General features: G+C 43.2%; 1 long non-coding RNA gene across 3 annotated transcripts; it reads right to left on the bottom strand.

The window, feature by feature from the left end:
- Positions 1 to 6,827: 6,827 nt before the first annotated feature.
- On the bottom strand, positions 6,828 to 22,612 carry LOC144291427 (uncharacterized). 3 transcript variants are annotated; one of them, XR_013358681.1, is made up of 4 exons: positions 20,940 to 22,612; positions 18,399 to 18,506; positions 16,671 to 16,805; positions 6,828 to 7,375 (listed from the first exon to the last, which is right to left on the bottom strand). It is a non-coding gene; the product is annotated as an uncharacterized LOC144291427 (long non-coding RNA). The 3 variants fall into 3 exon arrangements; XR_013358682.1 differs by lacking the exon at positions 20,940 to 22,612 and having other exon boundaries at positions 6,831 to 7,375; positions 18,399 to 20,891; XR_013358680.1 differs by lacking the exon at positions 18,399 to 18,506 and having other exon boundaries at positions 6,834 to 7,375.
- Positions 22,613 to 22,614: the final 2 nt, after the last annotated feature.

Below are 22,614 nucleotides of genomic sequence, written 5' to 3'. Positions count from 1 at the left end.
TTTATAGCATTGATTATTAGTTGCGAAGAACTGGAGACTATTCAAATGTTCTTCCACCCAAGAATGGATAAACCAACTCTGATACCTCCGAATAATGGGTCCCTACTCAGCAAGAGAAACACTACTAATGTACTCAATAATGTGGATAAATCTCAAAGGCACTTTGCTAATCAAAAGAAGTCAGCCCCAAAAGGACACATAGTGTATGTTTTCATTTATATGACATTTTAGAAAAGGCAAAAGTTTTGGGACAGACAATAATAGATAAATGGTTGCCAGGGGTTGGGATTGGTGGATAGTTGACTACAAAAGAAGGGCAAGAAGGGAATTTTCAGGATGATGGAATGTTCTATTCCGTGATTGTGGTGGTAAATATGATTATGTTTTTGTCAAAGCCATGAACTGTACACCACAAAGAATGAATTCTACTATGCACAGATTTTTAAAAATGAAAAAAAAGAGTCTTTACTTCTTAGTCTCTTGCTCAGAACTATAAATACGAAGATACAAATGAATTCAACTTTTAGTATGATCCCCTCAATATTCATAGTGGGTAAATAAGAGTGTAGACTATTCAGTGACGTAGGTATACACAGAGATCTTGACACTCGAAGTGCTAAATCTATAGATGTATATCAACCATTTGAAAGGATGAACGGAGAAAATGAATTTAAAAGCCATGAATTACTGATAAGGCTGTTTGTTAGGTAAAAATCCATAAAAGTAGAGTAAGGGTGACCCACACAAGGGTACAAGGGCATCAACAAGAAATATCTGTGAATAGTGAGAGAGCAAATCTGGGCATTTGGTTTTAGTTCTGGCTGGCCACTGCCCCTGAAATTGTTGAAACAGAGTAGGGACCTAATAGGTCTGTCTATTGGGAACTCTCAACACATCAGATCTATCAAGTATTTTAGTGGCTCTACTAGTCAGGACTCAACAGAGCTAACCTCAACTGGATTAAATAGGATAATTTGCCAGCCCACAGAACCCAGTAATTCAACGATACAAGTAATTGTGATGTTCAGATGAAGCAGGGAAATGTTAGGGCCCCCTCCCCCCCACCCCGGTGCGGGTCTACACATCTTTTGTTATCACATCTGGATGCACTCTGGCCCCGATTACATACGCGTTCTATAACTAATGCACAGTTATAATATTCATACAAAAGAATGTTGTTGGATTAGGAATGTGTTGTCCCCAAATAGATGCACAGCTTGCACGAGATTTTCCGGGGAGCCATGCCCCATAAACCTATGGATTCCAGATTTGTTTACTATAAGTGATTTCACATAGACCAGGAACATCCTTCTAAAGACCTTGCATAGATGAAGGTTCTCCTCCTAGTCAATATCATTGGCGTGTTTTCCAGAAGGTCAGTCATTCAAGTGTTTATAAGGACATTTGACCAGATGGCTTTCTCATTTCTTATCTGGAGACACCACAGCCCCAATGCCCGCATGAAAGTGAGAGGAGGGGTATAGCCTTGCTCTTATTTTCTTCTTGAAACCAAAGCCTTGGACACTTCATAAGTTAGGGACTCAAACTCATCAAGAGTTTTTTCTTTTTCTCTCTTTTTTCTCTCTTTTTTCTTCTGCACTAGTTGTCAGTCTCGATCTCTGCTTGGCTTCATTTTGCAGATAGATTTTTTTTTCCTTATCGTTTGGAAGACGGCCACCATCTCTAACAAAGATGTTAGAGACTCCTGTAGAAAGAGTTATTTTGGTCGTGTGCTTCAGTCAGAATCCCAGGGAAAACTTTCATGGTCCCTGCTTGGGCATCTCACTGTTGGTAGGGAATCAAGTGGGTCAAGGGGAATCAGGGGAGCACATCCTGTCATTTGTGAAGAGATATGAGAAAACTTCCCGCGTAGATAAAAATAATATTCCACCAAACTCTCTGAATCACTCTTGTCTTAAACACAACCAGAGTTTAGTCAGAATCATAGTATTTTTTAAATTAATATACTCTTCACGATATTTTTATCCATGTTTATTAGATGTGACCCTGAAGTAAAACTTCTGTTTAGGGGCGCCTGGGTGGCTAGGTCAGTTAAGCATCCAACTCATGATTTCAACTCAGGTCATGATCTCAGGGGTCATGGGATCAAATCTCGAGTCAGGCCCCACGTTCAGCAGGGATTCTGCTTGAGATTCTCTCCCTTTGCTCCTCCCCACTCTTGCACTCTCTCTCTCTCTCTTGAATAAATAAATAAACCTTTTAAAAAAAGAGCTTAAAAAATTCAGTAACTTTTGTCTAAAAACATCACAAAAATTCATATCAAATGATTATTTTCCAAATTAGTTTTTTTGAAGGGGGGAAGTTTTTTTAAGACATCCTGCAAATATGAACAAGATTTTTGGAATTTTAAAAAAAGATTTATCTATCTACTCTAGAAAGACCATGTTTGAATTGGGGGAGGGGCAAAGGGAGATGGAGAGAGAATCTCAAGCAGACTCTCTGCTAAGCCTGGAGCCCAACTCTGGGCTCGATCCTACAACCTTGGGATCATGACCAACAGCCACCCAGGTGGCTCAGACTTTTGGAATTTTTCATGAAAATGCTTTCAAAATCAGTTTTGACTTACAGAGAAAATCACTCTTGGGCAGCCCGGGTGGCTCAGCATTTTAGTGTCACCTTCAGCCCAGGCCATGATCCTGGAGTCCCGGGATTGAGTCCCACATCCGGCTCCCTGCATGGAGCCTGCTTCTCCCTCTGCCTGTGTCTCTGCCTCTTTCTCTCTCTGTGTCTTTCATGAATAAATAAATTTAAAAATCTTTAAAAAAAAGAAAAGAAAATCATTCTCATTACTTCTATAACAACATATTGAATTTTCTTGTCTGCAGTCAAATGGTTTATCATTAGTGTTTGTGTTAGGAGAAAATTCTGAAAGTTATTAAGTGTATAGTGACAGAAAAATATTTTCTTAAGTCCTTAGGGGTCAGACTACTTCCAAATTAACAAACAATAATATTTGACTCTGCAACTGTAAACTATTCCTAAAATGGAATGGCTGTGGAGAATATAGTGGCAAAAAATCCTTAAAACAAGAGTATGCTGTTGGGCATGCCTTTAAACATAGAATTCATGTTTTCTTTGGAAATGCCATAGGATTTATTTCCAATTTTGTTTCATAATATACATTTTGACTATATGTATACATAGTATACATATGACCTCTCAGCTGAATCTGTCTTCAGATTTTTTTTTCTTTGTTCCTTATTAAAAGGGATCATGGCATGTTTATGCAGACAAAAATATGTGATTATAATGAAAAGTGTGGACTCTGATCGTACTGTGTGATTGGCTGAGGAGTACTTACGTCCTAGTCCCCGTTTCCCCGGATGCCAGCCCTTGGATAGACAAGGATCACTTCTGTCTAATTTACTACAGACCCGAAGGCACCAGGTCTGGAAAGGTTGTTCTCAGCCCTCCTGAAACTTTCAGGGTCTTTTCTCTGGACCTTTGCAGTTAGCTTGGGAGGGCCGTCAGGGGAGATTTTGTTTTGTTTTTGCTTTTGCCGACAGTGCTGTTGGCTTGTGCTGTGGATAGAGAAAAGGAGAGCCGTGGCTTCGGGCAGGTCGGCGGCCCCACGGCCCCACGGCCCCACGGCCCCATAGCCACGAGTCAGCGCAGGCCTTCCTGGCGCCTGGTCACGAGGGTAACAGGGCCATGCCCTCCCCGACGCGGTAAAGGGAAAAATAGCTCTTCTCTAGCCCTTCTCAGAGGGGCCATGTTCCTGTTAAGGATTTTGGAAGGATGAGCGGGGCTTGGTAGGAGTGCAGGGGAGTGGGGGGGGGGGGGGACTCCAAGCCAAGGTGGTACCACGTAAGATGTGCCCAGTGCAGGAACTGGACACAGATTGGGAGGGGATTTGGACCTCGCCCTGTCACCTGCGAGGTCCACCTGAAGTAGGGAAGCACTGCTCTCTACTACTCTACTTCTCTCTACTACTCTACTAAGGAGTAGAGCAGGACGCCCTTGGGTAGTGCAGGCCTCGCTGCCTCTCGAGGCTGGATGCCAGCGGGTGCAACTGGAAGCAGGGACACGGTGGCTGGTGGCCCACCAGCTGCCTCCCAGGTGAGAGTAGGTGACAGACCTGAGTTTGTGCAGGAGCCGTGAGAAGGGGAAAGGAGGTGACCCTTAGGAGCTCTTGCTGACAACCTATGATCTATCGGACATGAGTTTTGAAAGGGAGGTGATCTTCCCACTCAGAATGATCTCTGCAAAAAGTTATTATGATCATCTATTCACCTCGGTTGAAATATCTGCACTAGCTTTCTGTTGTTTTCAGACAAGAAGACAAAATTCCTTATCTATTCACTTTTGCACTTTTAGAATTTAATATATGGCAGACACTTAATAAACACAAATACTCCCCCTCCCGTCTCCTTTGCATCCTATGAATATGTGCCATTGAATCTATATTCTCCCCTGAGGGTGGATAGAGATTTTGGGGAGAGAAAAACTGAGGTTACTGTTGGTGATGGAGCTGACCTAGTTCTTGGGATGCATAGTGACAACCTTGACACACATCTTGTCCAAATAAGACAACTGAGGTGGAATTTTAAATAAACTTTAAATTGAAATACAAATATAAAGATGATGATTATGCTCTACTGCACATTTTATACTTGCTGAGGTTCTCAGTCTTTGGTAGAATATTAATAAACGCTTTTAGAGTCAGAGATAGGAATGTTCTAATCTCAGTGTGACCACAAGCTAAGACCATTTATTATTTTAAAGGACCTTTTTCATATAAGCACACCCAAGGGTATTTTTGAGTGCAGAATTTTGGCAAGGCCATCTGATATATTCCTATAAATGCACGCCTCAAGTTCTTTTCCAAACATAGTTAACCCATTTGGGATAAACATTCTTAAAATGATCTTACATCAAATAAATATTGACATGTTTTTAAGGTCATTTGACACAAGACTAGAATATTAACCGGAGGCTAAATATGATGCATTTTTTTAACCAGTAAGTGGAATTAAAATTCACTATATTTACTGTATAATATAAATTTCAAGTATTCAGAAATCATTTTGAGTTTTCCGTAGTCCCTGTCAAGCCCTGAGTGATTAGTAAAGGTATAGAGGCTATTCACATAAAATGCTTATAAAATGTTCTTCATATCCCATTTTTTATAATGCTCGGAAACCAAAAGATCTGGGATGATGAAACAGAAGTTAGTTTCAAGCTGTTTTTTATCTCTGCATATTTCATTTTTTCCCTTCTGGACTATGCTTCACGGGTAATAAAGGAAACAAAAAGAATGAGAATTGGGTCTGGGAGGACAAAATTAGAGAGGAAAAATAGTTCCTATTATTGAGAAAGATGATGAATTTATAAAGGCAGGACAAAAGATTCAGTCATCCTTCTAATGAATATTTTTGTTCCACATCAAAGCACAAATATGTTTCAGGGTTTCTGTGCGAGGGGGTATCCTTATGATGAGAAATATTTCTTCTTGGGAGCCAAATAGCAGGGAATATATTTCATATCACTATAAAGCTAGACACATATTTTGCTTATTTGACTAGAAAATTAATGATGTCCTCACATCCCACAGAATGACGACTTAATTTCTAGGCCCCAAGGAGCAACCCCAAACTTCCCATTGACCTCGGATCAGGCTTTTGGCAAAAACAGATTTTAAGAAATTATTGTGTTTTCCAATTTGGGCCACTTTCAGTGTGCGTGTGTGCATGTGAGTGTGTGTGTGTGCTTGTGTGCTGGAAGGGAGGCTGCTCAATTAAAAAGAATTCATGTGTAATTGCTAGAAAAGGAAGAAGTGGGCCTTGAATCTTAGTTTTTAAAAATGAAATCATTACAGTGATTCCTTTATAAGCAGATGCACTCTTTTCCCAGGGCTGTTCATCATCACTCTTGGGGTTCTCTTTCTCTAAAGTCACCTGGGGCTGCTTTGTTACTGTCGCTCTCCTACATCCTCAGTTCCTTTCCATCTGTCCCTCTCTTACTCTTACCTAAGGGAGTGTCTAGAAGCCAAAATACCAGGCTCAAGAAGATCGCCGTAGTCAAGGCTGATCACAAAGTTTCATGTGAGGATGTCAAATGGAGAACATATAGCAAATTACATTCAGATTTTTAGATGACGTGGCAAGCAGAACACCCCACCCCACCCCGAGGGGCGATCATACCCTAAACCCAGAAACCAGTGAACATGTTATGTGACCTGGTGTAGGGGACTTTGCAGGTCTAATTAGAGATAAATTGAGCTAAGGAGTTTATCCTGGATTCTCTAGGTGGATGTAGCAGAGAACCTTCTCTGGGTGGAATCAGAGAGATGCAGAAATTAGGAAGGTGAGAAATGGGGGAAAGACAACTCCTCGAGCCTGTTGCTAGAGAGGCCATGGAAAGCATGAGAGTCAACATGGGCAGCCTCAAGGAGTGGAGACCAGCTCTCCCCGCCTGCCATGATGGCCAGCTCGGATCCAAGGACCTTAGTCCTACAGCCACCAGGAACTAACGTAAACCAACAAGCTGAACGAACTTGAAAAGGCTTCTTCCCCACAACCTCTACCAAGAAACACAGCGAACACACTAATTTTGCCCTGGTGAAACCCTAAGCACAACACCCATTTCAACCCCCCCCCCCCACTAGACTTTGGTCCTACAGAAGCTGTAAGATCAAGAAAAAAAAAAGTGATGTTTTAAGTCACTACGTTTGTGGTAATTTGTTATGGCAGCAAGTAGCTAACATATACGGATATTTATTTTAATAGAATCCTTAGTTCTATTTCTACTGTTAAAGTTTGACATTGAAAGTGGGGGAGGGGGACTAAAATCAATTTAGTACAGCTTTTCCCAAAATTTACCTTCTTTTATCAGGCAGGGTCCAGTCAGAATACGGGAAACCATATTTCAAGCAGGAAGGCTATGAAGTATTTTATTTTATTTAAATTCAATTAGCCAACAGAGAGTACATCATTAGTTTCAGATGTGGTTTTCAATAAGCAATTAAGTGTTTTAGAAGCAAAAATGAAAAAACGTGGTCGAGGGAGCAAAAGTGAGGAAAACCACATCTCATGAAATATGGAAATGGAGGAACCGCAAGAGATGGTGATGATCTCTGTTATCCATGGCACCGGAATGAGTAATTCTCAGAAGGCCGACTGTGAGTGGTTGGCAAAACTTCATTTCTACCGCCTGCCCCAGCTCCACACCCACCTTGCGCTGCTGGGGCCATAACAATGGCTTCTGCTTCTCTTCTGCTTTCAAACCTCCCGTGATTGCCTGTCGCTCGTGGAATCCAACTCCGAAGCCAGGCTTCCACTCCTGCACGCAAGGAGAACGACTCTGGATGGCTGGCACGCACCGTCTTTCCCCGTTCCCGTTGCATCTATACCACCTGCAGGGAAAGAAAGGGGAAAGGAACGCCATCCACCAAAGCGCTCACTGACATACAGTTCAGATGCTTACGGAATGAAACGGCAAGAGCCTCTAGTCTTCCAAAGCATTTCAGGTGCTTCTAGATCTCAGGGTGTTTTTTCTGGACTCACCCAACATAGACTCATGGGCTATTAGAGACTGATCAATTGTTCACCCTTTACAGGAGAGGAACAAGAAGGCTGGAGAGGTTGCTTTAAAGTCCGAGTCAAGAGAGCTAGTTAGTGACCAACCAGGGGCAGGGTCTTTTGAAGTCTTTCTAGTCTCTCAACTCACGTCAAGGTCCATGAAATATCCAGGATTTTACCCGACGTACAGGCTCACAGGACAGCCTGTTCTGACAGAAGACACAAGACCCTTGGGTCAGAGATGAAAGAACTTAGTATCCATGACACCACAGGAGCCAGAGTTACCTGTAGGGTCATCATATTGATGCCTCTTGACTCTCAGATCTCATAGAAGTGATGCTGAGGGGCCACGTGGATGCTACGCACAGAGCAGGTTTGCACCAGAGCCAAAGAACACTGGGCTTGAGGGATTCACTGCCTCGTCTAGCATGTGGAAGCAAGCCTGCTCTTTGTCCAGTGAAACGTGCTACTTCAATCCTCAAGACTGCTCATGGCAAATATGACCCTGAGAAATGGGCCTGCTAAAGGGCCTCGCATTCTTGGCACATCAGCAAGAACGCACAGGTGAGGGGCACTCAGTAGGAAGCACTGAGAAGGTACACAGGCAATTATTCACACTTATGATTTAAAATACATACAATTTGCAACATGCAAAAAATAATATATGCAACATATATGTAAACAGCATTTCTCAAATTACCCATGATTCTGCAGATGGTTACAGTTTGCTCATTTTCACTACCACAAAACATTGCATTGGGTGAATACGTATCAATCTACAGATCTGTTCTCCTGTTGATAAACATTTGAGCTGGTCTGCAATATTTTGCTATTATGCCACTATTAATATTTTTGCATACGTTTTCTGGTACATATGTACAGAAGTGTCTTTAGAGTATTTGATTAGGTGTGAAATTACCTGATTATTAATGAGGCTAGAAATAACTGTGTACGTTTATTCATGGTTTGTGTTTTCCTGTCTGTGAATTCCCAGTCCTATCTTTTACCCACTTTTCTATTGGGTTGACTGTCTTTTTTAAACTTATTTTGAAAAAAATAATTTATTTTGAAGAGTTCATGATATCATCCTTGATTCATGGTTACTACAAAATCTCTTAGTAATAGAAAGGAACATTCTTAACTCTGCCCCCTGCTGCCAAAATTTTTTTAAAAGGTCATCTATTAAAACCTATGATGTCAAACATATTAATGGCGATATGATAAAAGCATTGTTTTTAAAACCAGAAACCAGATAAGAATGCTTCTATTCGTGGCTTCTATTTGACATTGTATTGACATTCTCCACAGCTCACTAAGGCAAGAAAAGAAAAGAAAAGAAAAGAAAAGAAAAGAAAAGAAAAGAAAAGAAAAGAAAAGAAAAGAAAAGAAAAGAAAAAAGAAAAGAAAGGAAAGGAAAGGAAAAGAAAAGAAAGGAAAGGAAAGGAAAGGAAAGGAAAGGAAAGGAAAGGAAAGGAAAGGAAAGGAAAGGAAAGGAAAGGAAAAGAAAAGAGAAAAGAAAAGAAAAAAGAAAAGAGCGATCTCTGGGTGGCGCAGCGGTTTGGCACCTGCCTTTGGCCCAGGGCGCGATCCTGGAGACCCGGGATCGAATCCCACATTGGGCTCCCGGTGCATGGAGCCTGCTTCTCTCTCTGCCTCTCTCTCTCTCTCTCTCTGTGACTATCATAAAAAAAAAAAAAAAAAAGATATCAGGTGCTGGAGTAGAAGAAAGAAAAAGATCGCTAATCATAGATTATGTAATTGTCTTATAAAAGCCAAAATTATTTACAGAAAAGTTATTGGAAATGGTAAGAGAATTTATAGTTTGTATGGGTGTGTTTAGAATCATAAAAGACTGATGAGTGAAATATTTTTCTGCAGATAATGAGATGACAATGTACTTTTTTGTCTTTAAGAGGTTAATGTGATGAATCATTATAGATTTTGAGTGTGTGGTTATTAGGACAATTTGCGTGTATTTGTCTTCTATTGTGATTTCATGCTTGGTTGATTTTAATCTGTGGACAACCTGGAGGCCTAAATTGGCATTTCTTTCCTCCAGCTAGTATTTATGTTTGCTTCCTGTTGACACTGGGGACACCATTGATCTGGGCCCATTTCAGTCGCCTTCAAGGACCCAGGACATAACCCGAGCCGGTGATTGAGCTCCTTGCCCTGGTTGCTGGCAAGAGGCTGGGTTTCACGAGTGCCTTGCCGATGCTGGTTAGTTTACTTTTTAACACCCTGGTTGCAGTTCCAGCTTTTGTTTCATAGGGAAAGGGTGGTGTTTGTGTTGGAGATTTCCCTTACTCCCCATGAACCCAGCAGTACATGCAGAATTATGCTGCATGAGGACTTGGTTTTGTACTCAAAGGGATTTTTAAAAAGACATTTTCCATTTTGAAACCATGCTTTCCCACTCCCCCGCCCCCCGCCCCATCCATCCGTATAGTTTTCAAATTCGCAGTCTTACGGAATATCAAATATCAAGTTGTTGCTAAAACTGCTAGTTTCCTACTTAATATCTTTTGTCTGTTTTTTCCTTGATAACAGAACTTCAATTTTATTTAAGGTTGCTGGGCTTCCTGGCAGCTAGGCATGTTCATGTGATTCTGGTCTGGTCAATTATCCAAATTCAGAGTCATTTGGTTGGGCTTTCAGGAAAACCATTGACAAGGGTTGGCTTAGCTATTATGGGTCCTTTTGCCTTTTTCTCCTTCCTCAATTTTTCTGCCTAACCTGTTCCTTGATGGTGATTACCCTTGATAGCTTGGCCAAAAGAATCCCAAAGATTCTGTCAGTCAAGTTCTTGAGAATACTATATCAGTTCTAGGCTTCCTGTGACAGGAGTGGGGAAAAAAAACAAACAAACTATCTTGTTGAATTTACTATTATGTGAGTTTTCATTTACATGCAGCTGAATACAGTTCCCAACTGATGTATTGCATATCTAATTTTGATGTAATTTTTAATTGTTGCCTTAACATCTTTAAGTAGCAAGCTTTAAAAAAAATCACAGTAACAAATCACATTTTTTATGTGTGGTAATTTAAAGTGTTTTGCTTTATCATGTTTAATTATGGAAGCAGCTGGAGACTAGATGTGCCTATGCTTGTTATTGCAAGAAATCCTTACTGAAGTTATAATTTGATCTTATTCAAAGGAAAATGAAACTATAATTTAAGCCAATACTATCTGAGTTAGATATCTACCTTGATCAACATATTGTACACTCCTAGTTAGGAAGTTATCTGATTCCATTATTATAATGTCTTGCTGTTTCCTCCAGGTATTTAACTGGGTGAACTTCCACTTTTATCATATTGAGGCTGTTAAAGATGTTGAAGGTTATCCACACATTGTTCTTGCACTAGTTCCCAAGTAGAGAAGTCATAGAAGCAACCATCCCTTTAGGTATTTCCGTTTATTTTAACGTATCAAGATTTTTTGGACTTGTGGTAACTATTATCACCCAGACGGCTCTCCTGGAAAAAAAAAATCACATTCTATGTTCAAAATGAACAATGATTGACTCTTCTGGTTTGGAAGATAGGGCAGTTTCACTTTACTGTATAATCTTTATTGTCAATATTTTAACCAATTTTTAAAAGTTTTTTCCATCTGAAACTCCCTCCCCCCGCTGGCAGAGTTGTAATGATGATCATTCCTAAGGAGAAGGGAAGAAATTAATAGGAGGGGAAACTAGAAAAAAAGTGAATGCTTTGCCCATTTTGAGTCGAGTCTTTATATGATAACCTGTACCCATCTTGTCAGATTTTTTAATTTTCTTTTCCCTTTTACTTGTTTATTTATTTAATTCCAGTTTAATTGATGTACAGTGTTCATATTAGTTCATATTAGGCATACAATATAGTGATTCTACAATTCTCTACATTACTCAGTGCTCATCATGGTCAGTATACTCCCAGTCCCCTTCACCTGCTTCACCCATCTCCCACCCACCTCTCCTTTGGTAACCACCAGTTTGTTTTCTGGAGTTAAGAGTCTAGTTTTTGGTTTTTAACCTCTTCTTTTCTTTGTTTATTTGTTTTGTTTCTTAAATTCCATATATGAGTGAAATCGTATGGCATTTGTCTTTTTCTGAACTTATTTCACTTAGCGTTATCCTCTGTAGATCCATCCATGTCGTAAATGGCAAGAGGTCATTCTTTTTTATGGGTGAGAAGTATTTCATCCTGTATATGGGTGTACATGTGTGTGTACGTGTGTGTACACCACCTCTTCTTTATCCAATCATCTGTCAATGGACATGGGGCTGCTTCCATGTTTTGTCTATTTAAATAATGCTGCAATAAACATACGGGTGCATATACCTTCTCTGATTAGTGTTTTCATATTCTTTGGAATACCCTGGCTGGTTTTCTTAAAAAAAATATTTTATTTATTTATTTGACAGAGAGAGAGAGGCTGTGAGTAAGCAGAGGGAGCGGGAGAGGGAGAAGCAGCCAGGATGGGGGGGGCTCCCCTGATGGGGGGCTCTTTCCCAGGAGACTGGGATCATGACTTGAGCCAAAGGCAGCTGCTTAACTGACTGAACCACCCAGGTGCCCTTCCTCTGTCTGATTTAAATGTGTCACATCAGTGTTCCCAAAATCCCAAGTGCTACAAAGACAATATTTTACTGGATACTCTGAATGGTCCAGTAGAGATACTGGAAGCCTGTTGTCTAAAGGAGCAGGGGACATGACGAAAAGATGAGTTGGGGCTAAATAATGAGTGGGGGCTGTGGCTTCCTTAGAGCCAGGTACCCAAGGAAGAAGCAACTTCATGCTGTCTGCCATGTGCTGGTCACTGTGCTGAGAGTTTCACACAGAGCTCGTACTCAATCCCTTCCAGTTTGCCTGTGTGAGAGGGGCTTTGTTAGTGCACACCTGGGATGTCACTCCTTGTGAATGTTCTGGAGCCTCTGCTTTCCTTGTATTTGCTATCTTTATTTCACTATAGAATACAGTGGGAAAAGCTTCACACTCAAACTAAATCAAACAAATGCTTGAACGTGGGCTTGTATTTAGGAATTCTTCTATGGTGCTTTTTATTTTGATCTTTCCCCTACTCTACTAAGAGACAGAGGAGACACAGGGGATTGTCCTTAACATCTTCTTCTATGTGGCAAGAGTTTTGTTTTTTTTTTTTAACCCTCTTTTGCACTGAAGGTGTTGTATGTTGTAGGTCCTGCCCTTATGTCAGAGTCTTCATACGTCCTGTTCTTTTAGGCCACAGGGTCTCTATCTCAATGCACATGGTGTGCGCTAGAATCCAAGATCCAGGCCACTGGGTTTCTCAGACGGTCTCAGCCAAATGTCAGCCCAGGAGCTTGCATGCTGTTTGGATTCTCAATTTCTTGCTCCATTCAGTTTCCTTGAACTTCAGTGCAGCCACACATTGGGAAAAAAATGGTTTTTGTTTGTTTGCTTGCTTTTGTTTTGTTTCATTCAGGATTTTGCATGCTCTGTTCTTATCGAGTGCCTTCAGACATCTTGCCAGAAATAGATATCTTGACTTTATTGAGAGAATGAGCTTAACAGATAATTTGGAGGTCATATGACACAGGCTTAATTATAAGAGTGAGGGGTAGGAGAGATGAGAGTGTTTGGGTTGACTCTCAGATTTCTGGCTTCAACAGCTGGATCAGCGCCTTGCGTTCGCTGGGTTAGGACTCTAAGGAGGCATCAGTTTTTGTGGAAAGATATTGAATTCAATTTTGCACAGGTATCCCTTGTCATGACTGATAAAACTAATTTACAGCTTGCTTGCTTGTTAAGTGGAGATAATGTCTACTTTATGACAGTTTTTATGGGCATTAAATATAATAATGAATGTGAAAAATCTTAATAAACTGTAAAGGGCTATACAGACATTGGATACTTAGAAACCCTGCGTCTCTCCACAAAGCTAATTGGTCAGATAAAGGAGGTACTTAGAGCCTCCCTTATAAAAAATTGGGCCGGTGGATAATAGGGTGTGATAACCAGTGAAAAAAAGGAGAAATGAGTTGCTAGCTCATTCTGAACACTCTAAGTCTTCTCCAAAACACACAAACCATTTGCTAAGGATCATTTATTGGCCTAACTAAAAAATATGGTGCTTTAAAAGAACTGAGGTGGATTCGGTCATGCAGTCATTTTGTGAACCACCATTATTTCCCTTCTGATTCTTAACGGTAGTGAAATACACAAAAGATGGGCAACATTAGTTTTCTGGATTTGGAAAGTGATTTTCTGAGCTAGAAGATGTATTTTTGTTTGCAAAATTAAAATGAAAGGAAGCCACACTGAGAAGTACTTAAAGGGGTAAGAACTCCTGTGGTTCAAACTCTCTACCGTAGCAGCACACTTGTATGCTGAACATGAGTTGTAAGTATGCCTTAACCCGGGCCCTCGAATTGGGGCCAGAAACAAAAAATAAAGTCCATATAATTCTAGGAACAATAAATATAAGAGGTACTGTTAGGAAAATGCAAAGAATATTTCCTTCGGGAAGATAAACGAATAGAGATTTTGCCTTTGCACTAAAAAAAGGTGGGGGGAGTTGGAGTCAAGTGACACACACGCACACACACACAAGGGAAGGAAAAAGTCTTGTCTACCCATCAAGGTCTTCCAGCAGGACTGAGAATTAAATTTACATGAGACAGATTAATAGGAAAAAAAAGGCCAAGGTTTATTACATGCCCATGGTAGCCCAATTATGAAATTGAGACCTAAGGAAATGACCAAAGGATTTAATTTTTTTAAACAAGATACCATAAATCTTCGAGAAATAGACACAACCGAGAAAACTTAACATTAGGAGCTTCGATTAGTAAGGATTCTAAACAGAATTCGGGCTGGGGTAGTAAATTTGTAAAAAGTAAGAGGGGTTGTTTATAAAGCCTTCTCTGCACTAAATTTCCCATCTCTGGTTGTACAAATATCTCTTTACCCCCTGATACAGGAAGGTGACCTTTTACAAGGATGGTGTTTTTTTCCTCCTGCTCTCAGGGAGACAGAGGAGGGCCTGGGTATCCCTGCACAGGTGGTCTTTTAGGTAACTTGTTTTTTTTTTTTTTTCTTAAGATTTTATTTATTTATTTATTTGAGAGAGGAGAGAGAATGAGAGAGAGAGAGAAAGCCTAGGAGCGATGTGGGGAAGGGCAGAGCGAGAGGGAGAAGAGGCTGCCCACCGAGCGGGGTGCCCCAGGCCCCCTGAGGCTCAATCCCAGGACCCTGAGGTCACTACCTGAGCTGAAGGCAGCTGCTTGACTGGTGGAGCCACCTGGACACAACCTCATCAGTAGTTTCTATTTAAACAAGCAGCATGCCCAAGTGGCCCATGTTGGGGCTCCCTGCCCTTGGTCTCTACAGGACTAAGCTCTGGCAACAGGCAGACCTGTCCTGTTTACCCCTGTGTGCCCTGTAAGAATTATTTTCTATTTATGCCACAGCAAGGAACTGTTTGGGAAGAACTTCTGGAGACGGTTTCTTTTAAAATTCTCACCCAGCCAATCTGCTGCGATCTTTAACTGGCATTCTTTTTAAAGATTTGTAACAAAACATTGCACGTATATGACATGAATCATAAACTTACCTATTGATGACTATTCAGTGGGAACATGGTTGTAGATGGAATATTTCCAGTACTCTCCCACTGATGACCCTTTCCAGTCACTACCTTTTTCTGAAGGTGTTAGAAGGGAACAACAGGCCCAATATGAAGTCACTTATCTGATGTCCCATGATGACTGAGTACCTAACCTACTGTAATTTCCGCCGTTCCCAGGAGGGGAGCTTTAAATCGGGCATCCTGGAGCCCCTGCCCTACCCCTGGGGTGACCTTGCTAGAACAACCCTGTCTTCCTTTGCTAATGACTCCCTCGTCCAGCCATTCCGGCTGCTGAGAGCCCCCATTGTGATGACTCCTTGGAGCAGCCTCCGGTTTGTTATCTGGAAGCTGCCCTCTTCACGAATCATTGAGTAAAGCCAATCAGATCTTGACCGTTACAGACTTTTCTGTAACACAGGTAACCACTGTACAGACTTGTAGCCACAGTTTATACCATATTTAGACTTTATAGAAACCGAATCCCAGTGTAGTTATTTTTTCACTGCTGACTTCTTTTTCTTTGCCAGCTTCCTTTGCTAGCACAACTAGTACTCCCTTCAAGATCTGCCCCCTGGCTCACTCCCAAAATTATTTTTTGTGAGATTTATCCATACTGTTATGTCAAGTTGTAGTTTGTCCATTCCTTCTTTTTTTAAGATTTTATTTACTTATTTGAGAGACAGAGAGAGCACACGAGTGGGGCAGGGTGGGGGGTAGAGGGAGAGAGAGAAACAAGACTCCCCACTGGGCAGGGAGCCTGATGGAGGCTCGATCCCAGGACCCTAACATCAGGACCTGAGCTAAAGGCAGGTGCTTTGCTGACTGAGCTGCCCGGGTGCCCCTAGTTCTTGTCGATGTGCAGTATTTTGTTGTATGAATAAATCATGATTCGTTTATCTGTTATGCTGTTGAGGGACAATTATTTTTTTTCTAGTTTTAGTATTAATTATGAACGGTGCTGCTATAAATATTCGTATTTTAGTATTTAGTAAATACAGGTATGATCCTAAATAATTTACAGAGAGGTAGTCTAAATTCACACTCTCTCAAACCGAATGAGAGTTCTGGTTGCTTCACAACTCTTTTTTTTTTTTTTAGAACTTTTTCCCCTCTTTTTAAAGTAGGCCCCACACTGGCATGGAGCCCAACATGGGGCTTCAACTCATTACTCTGAGGTTAAGACCTGCGTGGAGATCAAGGGTCATATACTAAAGTCAACTAAGCCACCAGGCTCTCCCAGTTGCTCCACATTTTACTCTACACTTGGTATTGTCAGTCTTTTTAATCTTAGCCATTCTGGTAAATGTGGTATTGTCACCCGAAACTGGTCTCACCCCTTGGTGGGCACTGAGCCAAAAGACACACCCAAGCCAAAGGATAGGAAGAGAGAGGGTTCTACTTGCAACAAGTGAAGGATATTCCGCAGGAATATTTACCAAAGCTGTGTCTCCTCAAACAACAAACCTGAGGAAGTCTTAAGCTAACCATACGTATGTATTCACCAGGGGCTCAGGCGATGGGGCAGCTCACCATGAACTTGGGGCAGAAGTCATCTTAAGGTGAGACAGTCCAGGTCGAAGTCACAACGGCCTAGTCAGCGAGGCTCAGCATCGATTTTCTGGCTTTCCTCGGTCTGGAACCTGAGCGCCCAAAGGACTTCAGATCCTGGAAAGAGAACTCAAGAATGTGCATCAGGTCAATCTCTACTTGTGAACCAGCACTGGGGGTGGTGCTGCTGGGGTAGGCAGGAGCAGGTGTGAGCAGGGGAAAGCGCCTTCCAGTTGATTAAAGGGCTGAGGCCTGGGGTGCTGGGCTGACTTAACTGGTGGAGCACGTAACTCTTGATCTTGGGCCAGTTTGAGCCCCACGTTGGGTGTAGAGATTATTTAAAAATATATATAGGGCAGCCCTGGTGGCTCAGCGGTTTAGCGCCGCCTTCAGCCCAGGGCGTGATCCTGGAGACCCAGGATCAAGTCCCACATCGGGCTCCCTGCATGGAGCCTGCTTCTTTCTCTCTCTCTCTCTCTGTCTCTAATAAATAAATAATCTTTTTAAAAAATTATATATATATATATATATATATATATATATTCTTTTTTTTTTTTTTAAAGGCTGAGGCCAAGTTCCAAACAGCCTGGACAGACCCCAGGGGATGCACACGTATTCTCTCCTATGGCCAATGCCTCACAGTAACCTATAGCTTTATTATCATACTTTTCTATTATGATTTTTTATGCCTCCCCTCCCCAGAGAACGGCTGCCACAGTGGTTTCTGACAAGAGACATGGAAGGCCAGAAACTCCCTACTACAACCTGGAGCGGGAATCCTGTAGATGATTGGCTGCACCTTAGATGCTGCTCTAGCTATGACCTAGCCAAATGGATAAAGAAGACTGACCCCTGGTGAGGGTGCCACCTCTGGGCCGCCCGCTCTCTCGTCTCAAGGATGTCTTTTTGCTCAAACTGCTACTAACCCCTTGGTTGTTTAAGAGTTTTGCCCTGAATTCTTTCTGGGGTGAACTCAAGAACCAGGGCCTGTGGAATGGGACTCACCATTGCCATTACCACTGATTTATTGTCCCTGATAGAATTAGGCTATCTCCTGACTTGATAGTGGCTGTTGGTTCTTAAATTCTCCTATTCCTTTAAAATTATTACCTACTGGGGACTTTCCTTCTGTAATTTCAACATATCCCAGGAAGTTCTGAAAGAAATGTGCTTTGGGCAGGTAGTGCCACTCAGGCATAGTTCATGAAGTGGCCAGGGGCCTAAAATGACTTTTCCTGTATCTCATCTTTCTTTTTTTAGGGACCCCCTACCTGTTTCTGCTTTCTGCATTACTTATGTTTTTTCCTCCCATACAAATTTTAGGATCAATTCATCAAATTCCATGAAAAAGTCCCTGTCATGATTTGACTTGAATTGCATTGAATTTATTTTTTATTTTTTTTAGATTTATTTTAGAGAGAGAGAGAGAGCATGCATGTGAGCAGGGAAAGGAGCAGACAGAGAGAGAGAGAGAGAGAGAGAGACTCCTCAAGTTGATCCCCCACTGAGCAGGGATTCCCAACTCAGGCTAGATCCCACGACCCTGAGATCATGGCCTGAGCCGAAATCAAGAGTGGGAGGTTAACTGACTGAGCCACCCAGGCCCCCTGAATTGCAGTGAATTTAGAGACAATTTCAGTTCCTTGTACTTTTCATATCGAAAATTGTTTATTATGGTTCTGTTGTTTTGTACAAATGTCTTATATTTACCGTATATAGTAAATGGATTGATTACAAGCTATTGCTATTTGCGTCCTCCTCCTTTCTGAATTCTTTATCTTCCGCAAGTATACTCTGTGGAATTCTTTCCACAAGGATCTGCAAATGGTAAAGATTCTTTGCCTGAATGTTTCTTTATTTTGCCATCACTTTTTGTGGTGAATACTGGGAGGCCCCACCCATATTTCTCCCAGATACGAAGGACCTATTCCCCGAGTGGCTGAGAGTTCCGTAAGCTAACATTGAGCTGTCAGCCGTCTTCAGTAGCAGCCTGGCCCAGGGTCACACTCGGTTTCCCTGTCGGCTCGCACGGAAGGACTGTCACAGGTACATAAAGGCTGAGCCCACTTGCCTCAAGTCTGAAGAGACATCCCAGGTTCAAAGCCGAGGTCTTCACTGAGACTATAGACTAGGCCAGCTCTTTCCTGCGTCCAGATCTCCACCATCCACTCCCCGGTCGTTCCCAAAGCATTCCCCCATGAACTCTCTGTACTCAGCCCGGACTCAGAGTATGCCTCCAGACAAACCAAACTCAGACAGTTGATGTTAGGGATGATACAAGTTGAGGCTAAGATGAGATTTTTGAATTTTTAAAAAGATTTTATTTATTTATTCAGGAGAGACACAGAGAGAGAGGCAGAGACACAGGCAGAGGGAGAAGCAGGCTCCCAGCAGGGAGTCCGACGCAGGACTCAATCCCTGGGGGAATCATGACCTGAGCCAAAGGCAGATGCTCAACCACTGAGCCACCCCGGGGGGGTGGGGGGGCAAGATTTTTGATTTGAATCATTGGCCACCTATCAGTGAGGACTTTGTCACTGGTGATAACTATAGGACAGACCTTGGCACGAAATGACAGTGCGATAGGTAAAACTTTCATTATTAGTGAACCAGGATGTATTCTAATGAAAGATATTATATCAGTGGGCACATGTAAGAAATACAAGGGAAACTGTAATCTTAAGGACAGAGGAATTGGCTGTTGTGAAGCAGAACTGATTCTTTGGAAAGGCCAACCACTGAGATGGTTAATGGCTATTAAAAATCTAAGAGTAAAATTCACAAAGCTTCTTAGGTAGCATATAAAGAGGCTCTTATCTCCTGCAGTGGGAAGGCAGAAAAAGCTGAGGAACAGGCCCAGCACTAAATCATAAGTGTGGCAGCGCTCCAAAGGAGATTAACAACCCTGCAGCCCAGCTAGGTCGGCTATGCCAAGGTCAGAACGCAGATCGTAAAGAAAGAAACCCTGATGCAGTGGGCTGGGTTGTGACACCTGAAAATCCCGAGTGCCCGGATTCTCCTGAACCCTCTGTTTCTGAACATGGTCTCATATTCTGATTAATTGGTAGTGTCCCCACCACGCATACCATGCAGAGGCTTCCTCATCATAGTACAACTAGTATTCCTTTCAGAATCTGCCCCTAGCCTCCCTCCTGGGGTTGGGGGGGGAGAAAGAGAGATGGACAAAGAGAGAGAGAGAGACAGGTGCACATGGAGGAGGGGCAGAGGGCGAGGAGGCCTCGGAGGCAGGCTCCACACCCAGCCTGACGCCAGGCTCGATCTTACAACCCTAAGATCATGGCACGAGCCAAAATCAAGAATCAGATGCCTAAGTGACTGAGCTCTCCAGGCGCCTCCTGGTACAACTATTATGATCACTGGCAAGGGAGGGCACACTCACTCTCTGATTAGGGAGATGGATGAAAGAAGTGTCCCCAGGAGCAAAATGGAACCCAGGAAGCAAACAAGGATCCTGCTCAGTGCGCACAATCAAAATAAATCAAGAGGGCACATGAGCAGGGGCCTGAGAACAATGCTCCAACAAGTCATGACTCTTTGCCCAGGTTTTAAGTCTGAGCCAGTTTTTGGATCTGGAAATCATCAACTGCAGGAAGGCCAGCTCCCCGGGAGGAAGACCCTCAAACCTCCTGGTGGTGTATGCTGTGATCACTCCCCCGGTCCTTTCCCAGACGGTCCTTTACAATTTCCTTGGCTAACTGTATGCTGGGAAAATGAGAACATAAAACAATTTCTCAGTGGAATGGCAGATAGAGGAATTTACCTCCCTTCTATCAAGCTTTACATCAAAGACATTTGAAAAACTGTAGAATGGCGCCACTCTTTCATGTTTTCTGTTTGGGAAATTTTCACTATCCTTTGAAAAATATTAATACTAAGATGGAATTACTTTTAATGAATTAATAAGTCTTATCTCTTAATTTTTTGCGGGGTAACTATCAATAGATATAGCCCACAGAAACAAAGGTTGTTAGTCTTCAATTAAGAGTTTTTAAGGGGTCTTGGGATCCCTGGGTGGCTCAGGGTTTGGCGCCTTGCCTTTGGCCGGGGTCGCGGTCCCGGAGCCCTGGGATCGAGTCCCACGTCCGGCTTCCGCATGGAGCCTGCTTCTCCCTCTGCCTGTGTCTCCGCCTCTCTCTCCTCTCTCTGTGACTATCATGAATAAATAAATAAATAAAAAACCTTTAAAAAAATGAGTTTTTGGGGGATCCCTTGGAGCGGTTTGGCGCCTACCTTTGGCCCAGGGCGCCATCCTGGAGATCTGGGATCGAATCCCACATCGGGCTCCGGGCGCATGGAGCCTGCTTCTCCCTCTGCCTATGTCTCTGCCTTTCTCTCTCTCTCTCTGTGTGTGACTGCCATAAATAAATAAAAAAAAATAAAAAAAAAGTTTTTAAGGGGTCTTAAAATGAAAAGATTTAAGAATTGCTGCAGTGGACAATCCCATAAGCCAAAAATCATCTGTGTGATCTTGTGGTAAGTTTCACAGTCTCTGCCCGTTTCCTCACCTGTAAACTTAGGAGTTAATACTACGTATGTAAAGCAATCAGGAGGCCAGGAGCATAAAGTGAAATAGGATCATTATTGATACTCTATTCTCTCTGTGAAATATAACATCTGCTAAAATTGATGGGGAAAGTGATGGAAGGTTGAGGGAAAGGGAGAAGATTGAACAAAACCACGTAGACGGGGCGGCCCGGGTGGTTCAGCGGTTTAGCGCCGCATTCAGCTCAGGGCGTGATCCTAGAGTCCGGGGATCAAGTCCCGCGTCAGGCTCCTTGCATGGGGCCTGCTTCTCCCTCTGCCTGTGTCTCTGCCTCTCTCTGTGTCTCTCATGAATAAATAAATAAAAAATCTTAAAAAAAAAGACAACACGTAGATGATGGAAATGATCATATTAGGATAATATAGGACTTAAGGGTAATTTTGAGAGCCTTGTGGAGGTAACTTCCTTACGTAGAGTGAAATCATGATTGTGTACGTTTTTTCCCCTTAACAACACTAAGTTCGGTATAGAAAACAAAAGGCAAGCTGTTGAATGAACAGAATAGGGAGCGTTCCGGTTGGCGGGATCGGAAAGAAAAGTAAAGCAAATTGTGATCGATGTGATAAATGGCATTTCATAGACTGAGGGGAAAAGGAAGGGAAGACGGCAGAGAGGTCGTGGATGGGGAGCAAATGGAAGAGGCAGGAGATCCGGAGTCGGGATCGGGGGGAGGGCGCTCAGCGGTGGAGCGTCTGCCCCAGTTGGGCCCAGGGCGTGACCCCGGGGTCCTGGAATCGAGTCCCACGTCGGGCTCCCTGCGTGGAGCCTGCTTCTCCCTCTGCCTGGGTCTCTGCTTCTCTCTCTGTGTCTCATAAATAAATAAATGAAATCCAAAAAAAAAAAAAAAAAAAAAGACGTTTAGTCTTCGTGAAGAGGGCAAGAGGGCGAGCGCGACGCCGGACGGTTTCCACGGCGAGGCGGGGGCCGAGAGCGGAGGGGGGAGGGGCGGAGTCAGGACCCGGGGCGCGAACGTGTGGCGCGGCGACGAAGGGGGCGCGAGGCCCGGGCAGCCCCGGGCGGGGCGGAGGAGGCGCGCGGGGCGCGGCGCGCGGTCGGGGACGCTGGGCTGCAGCGGCGGAGCGCGGCCGCGGGGGCGCCCACAGTCGGGGCCGCCAACGCCGCGAGGCACCAAGATGGCGGCGGGCGGCGCAGCGTCTCCACGAGAATTCCCCGTTTGAGGCGGCGCGCGCAGTCCCGGGGCTGTGCACGCATTTCCTCCTCCCGTTGGGTTTCCCGCGGCCCGAGGAGCCACAGGCGGCCGCCGCGCCCTCCAGCCTCCCGCGCTCCCGCGTCTCCGCCTCCTCCTCCTCCTCCTTCGGGCGTCCGGTCCCCGCTCCGCCGAGGCGCACTTCCGGGAGTGGG

Source organism: Canis aureus, chromosome 20 (genome assembly GCF_053574225.1).
Source record: "Canis aureus isolate CA01 chromosome 20, VMU_Caureus_v.1.0, whole genome shotgun sequence".
Classification (NCBI taxonomy): Eukaryota; Metazoa; Chordata; class Mammalia; order Carnivora; family Canidae; genus Canis; species Canis aureus.
The sequence above is the reverse complement of the archived record's forward strand: the minus strand, read 5'-3'. Positions and strand labels throughout refer to the sequence as shown.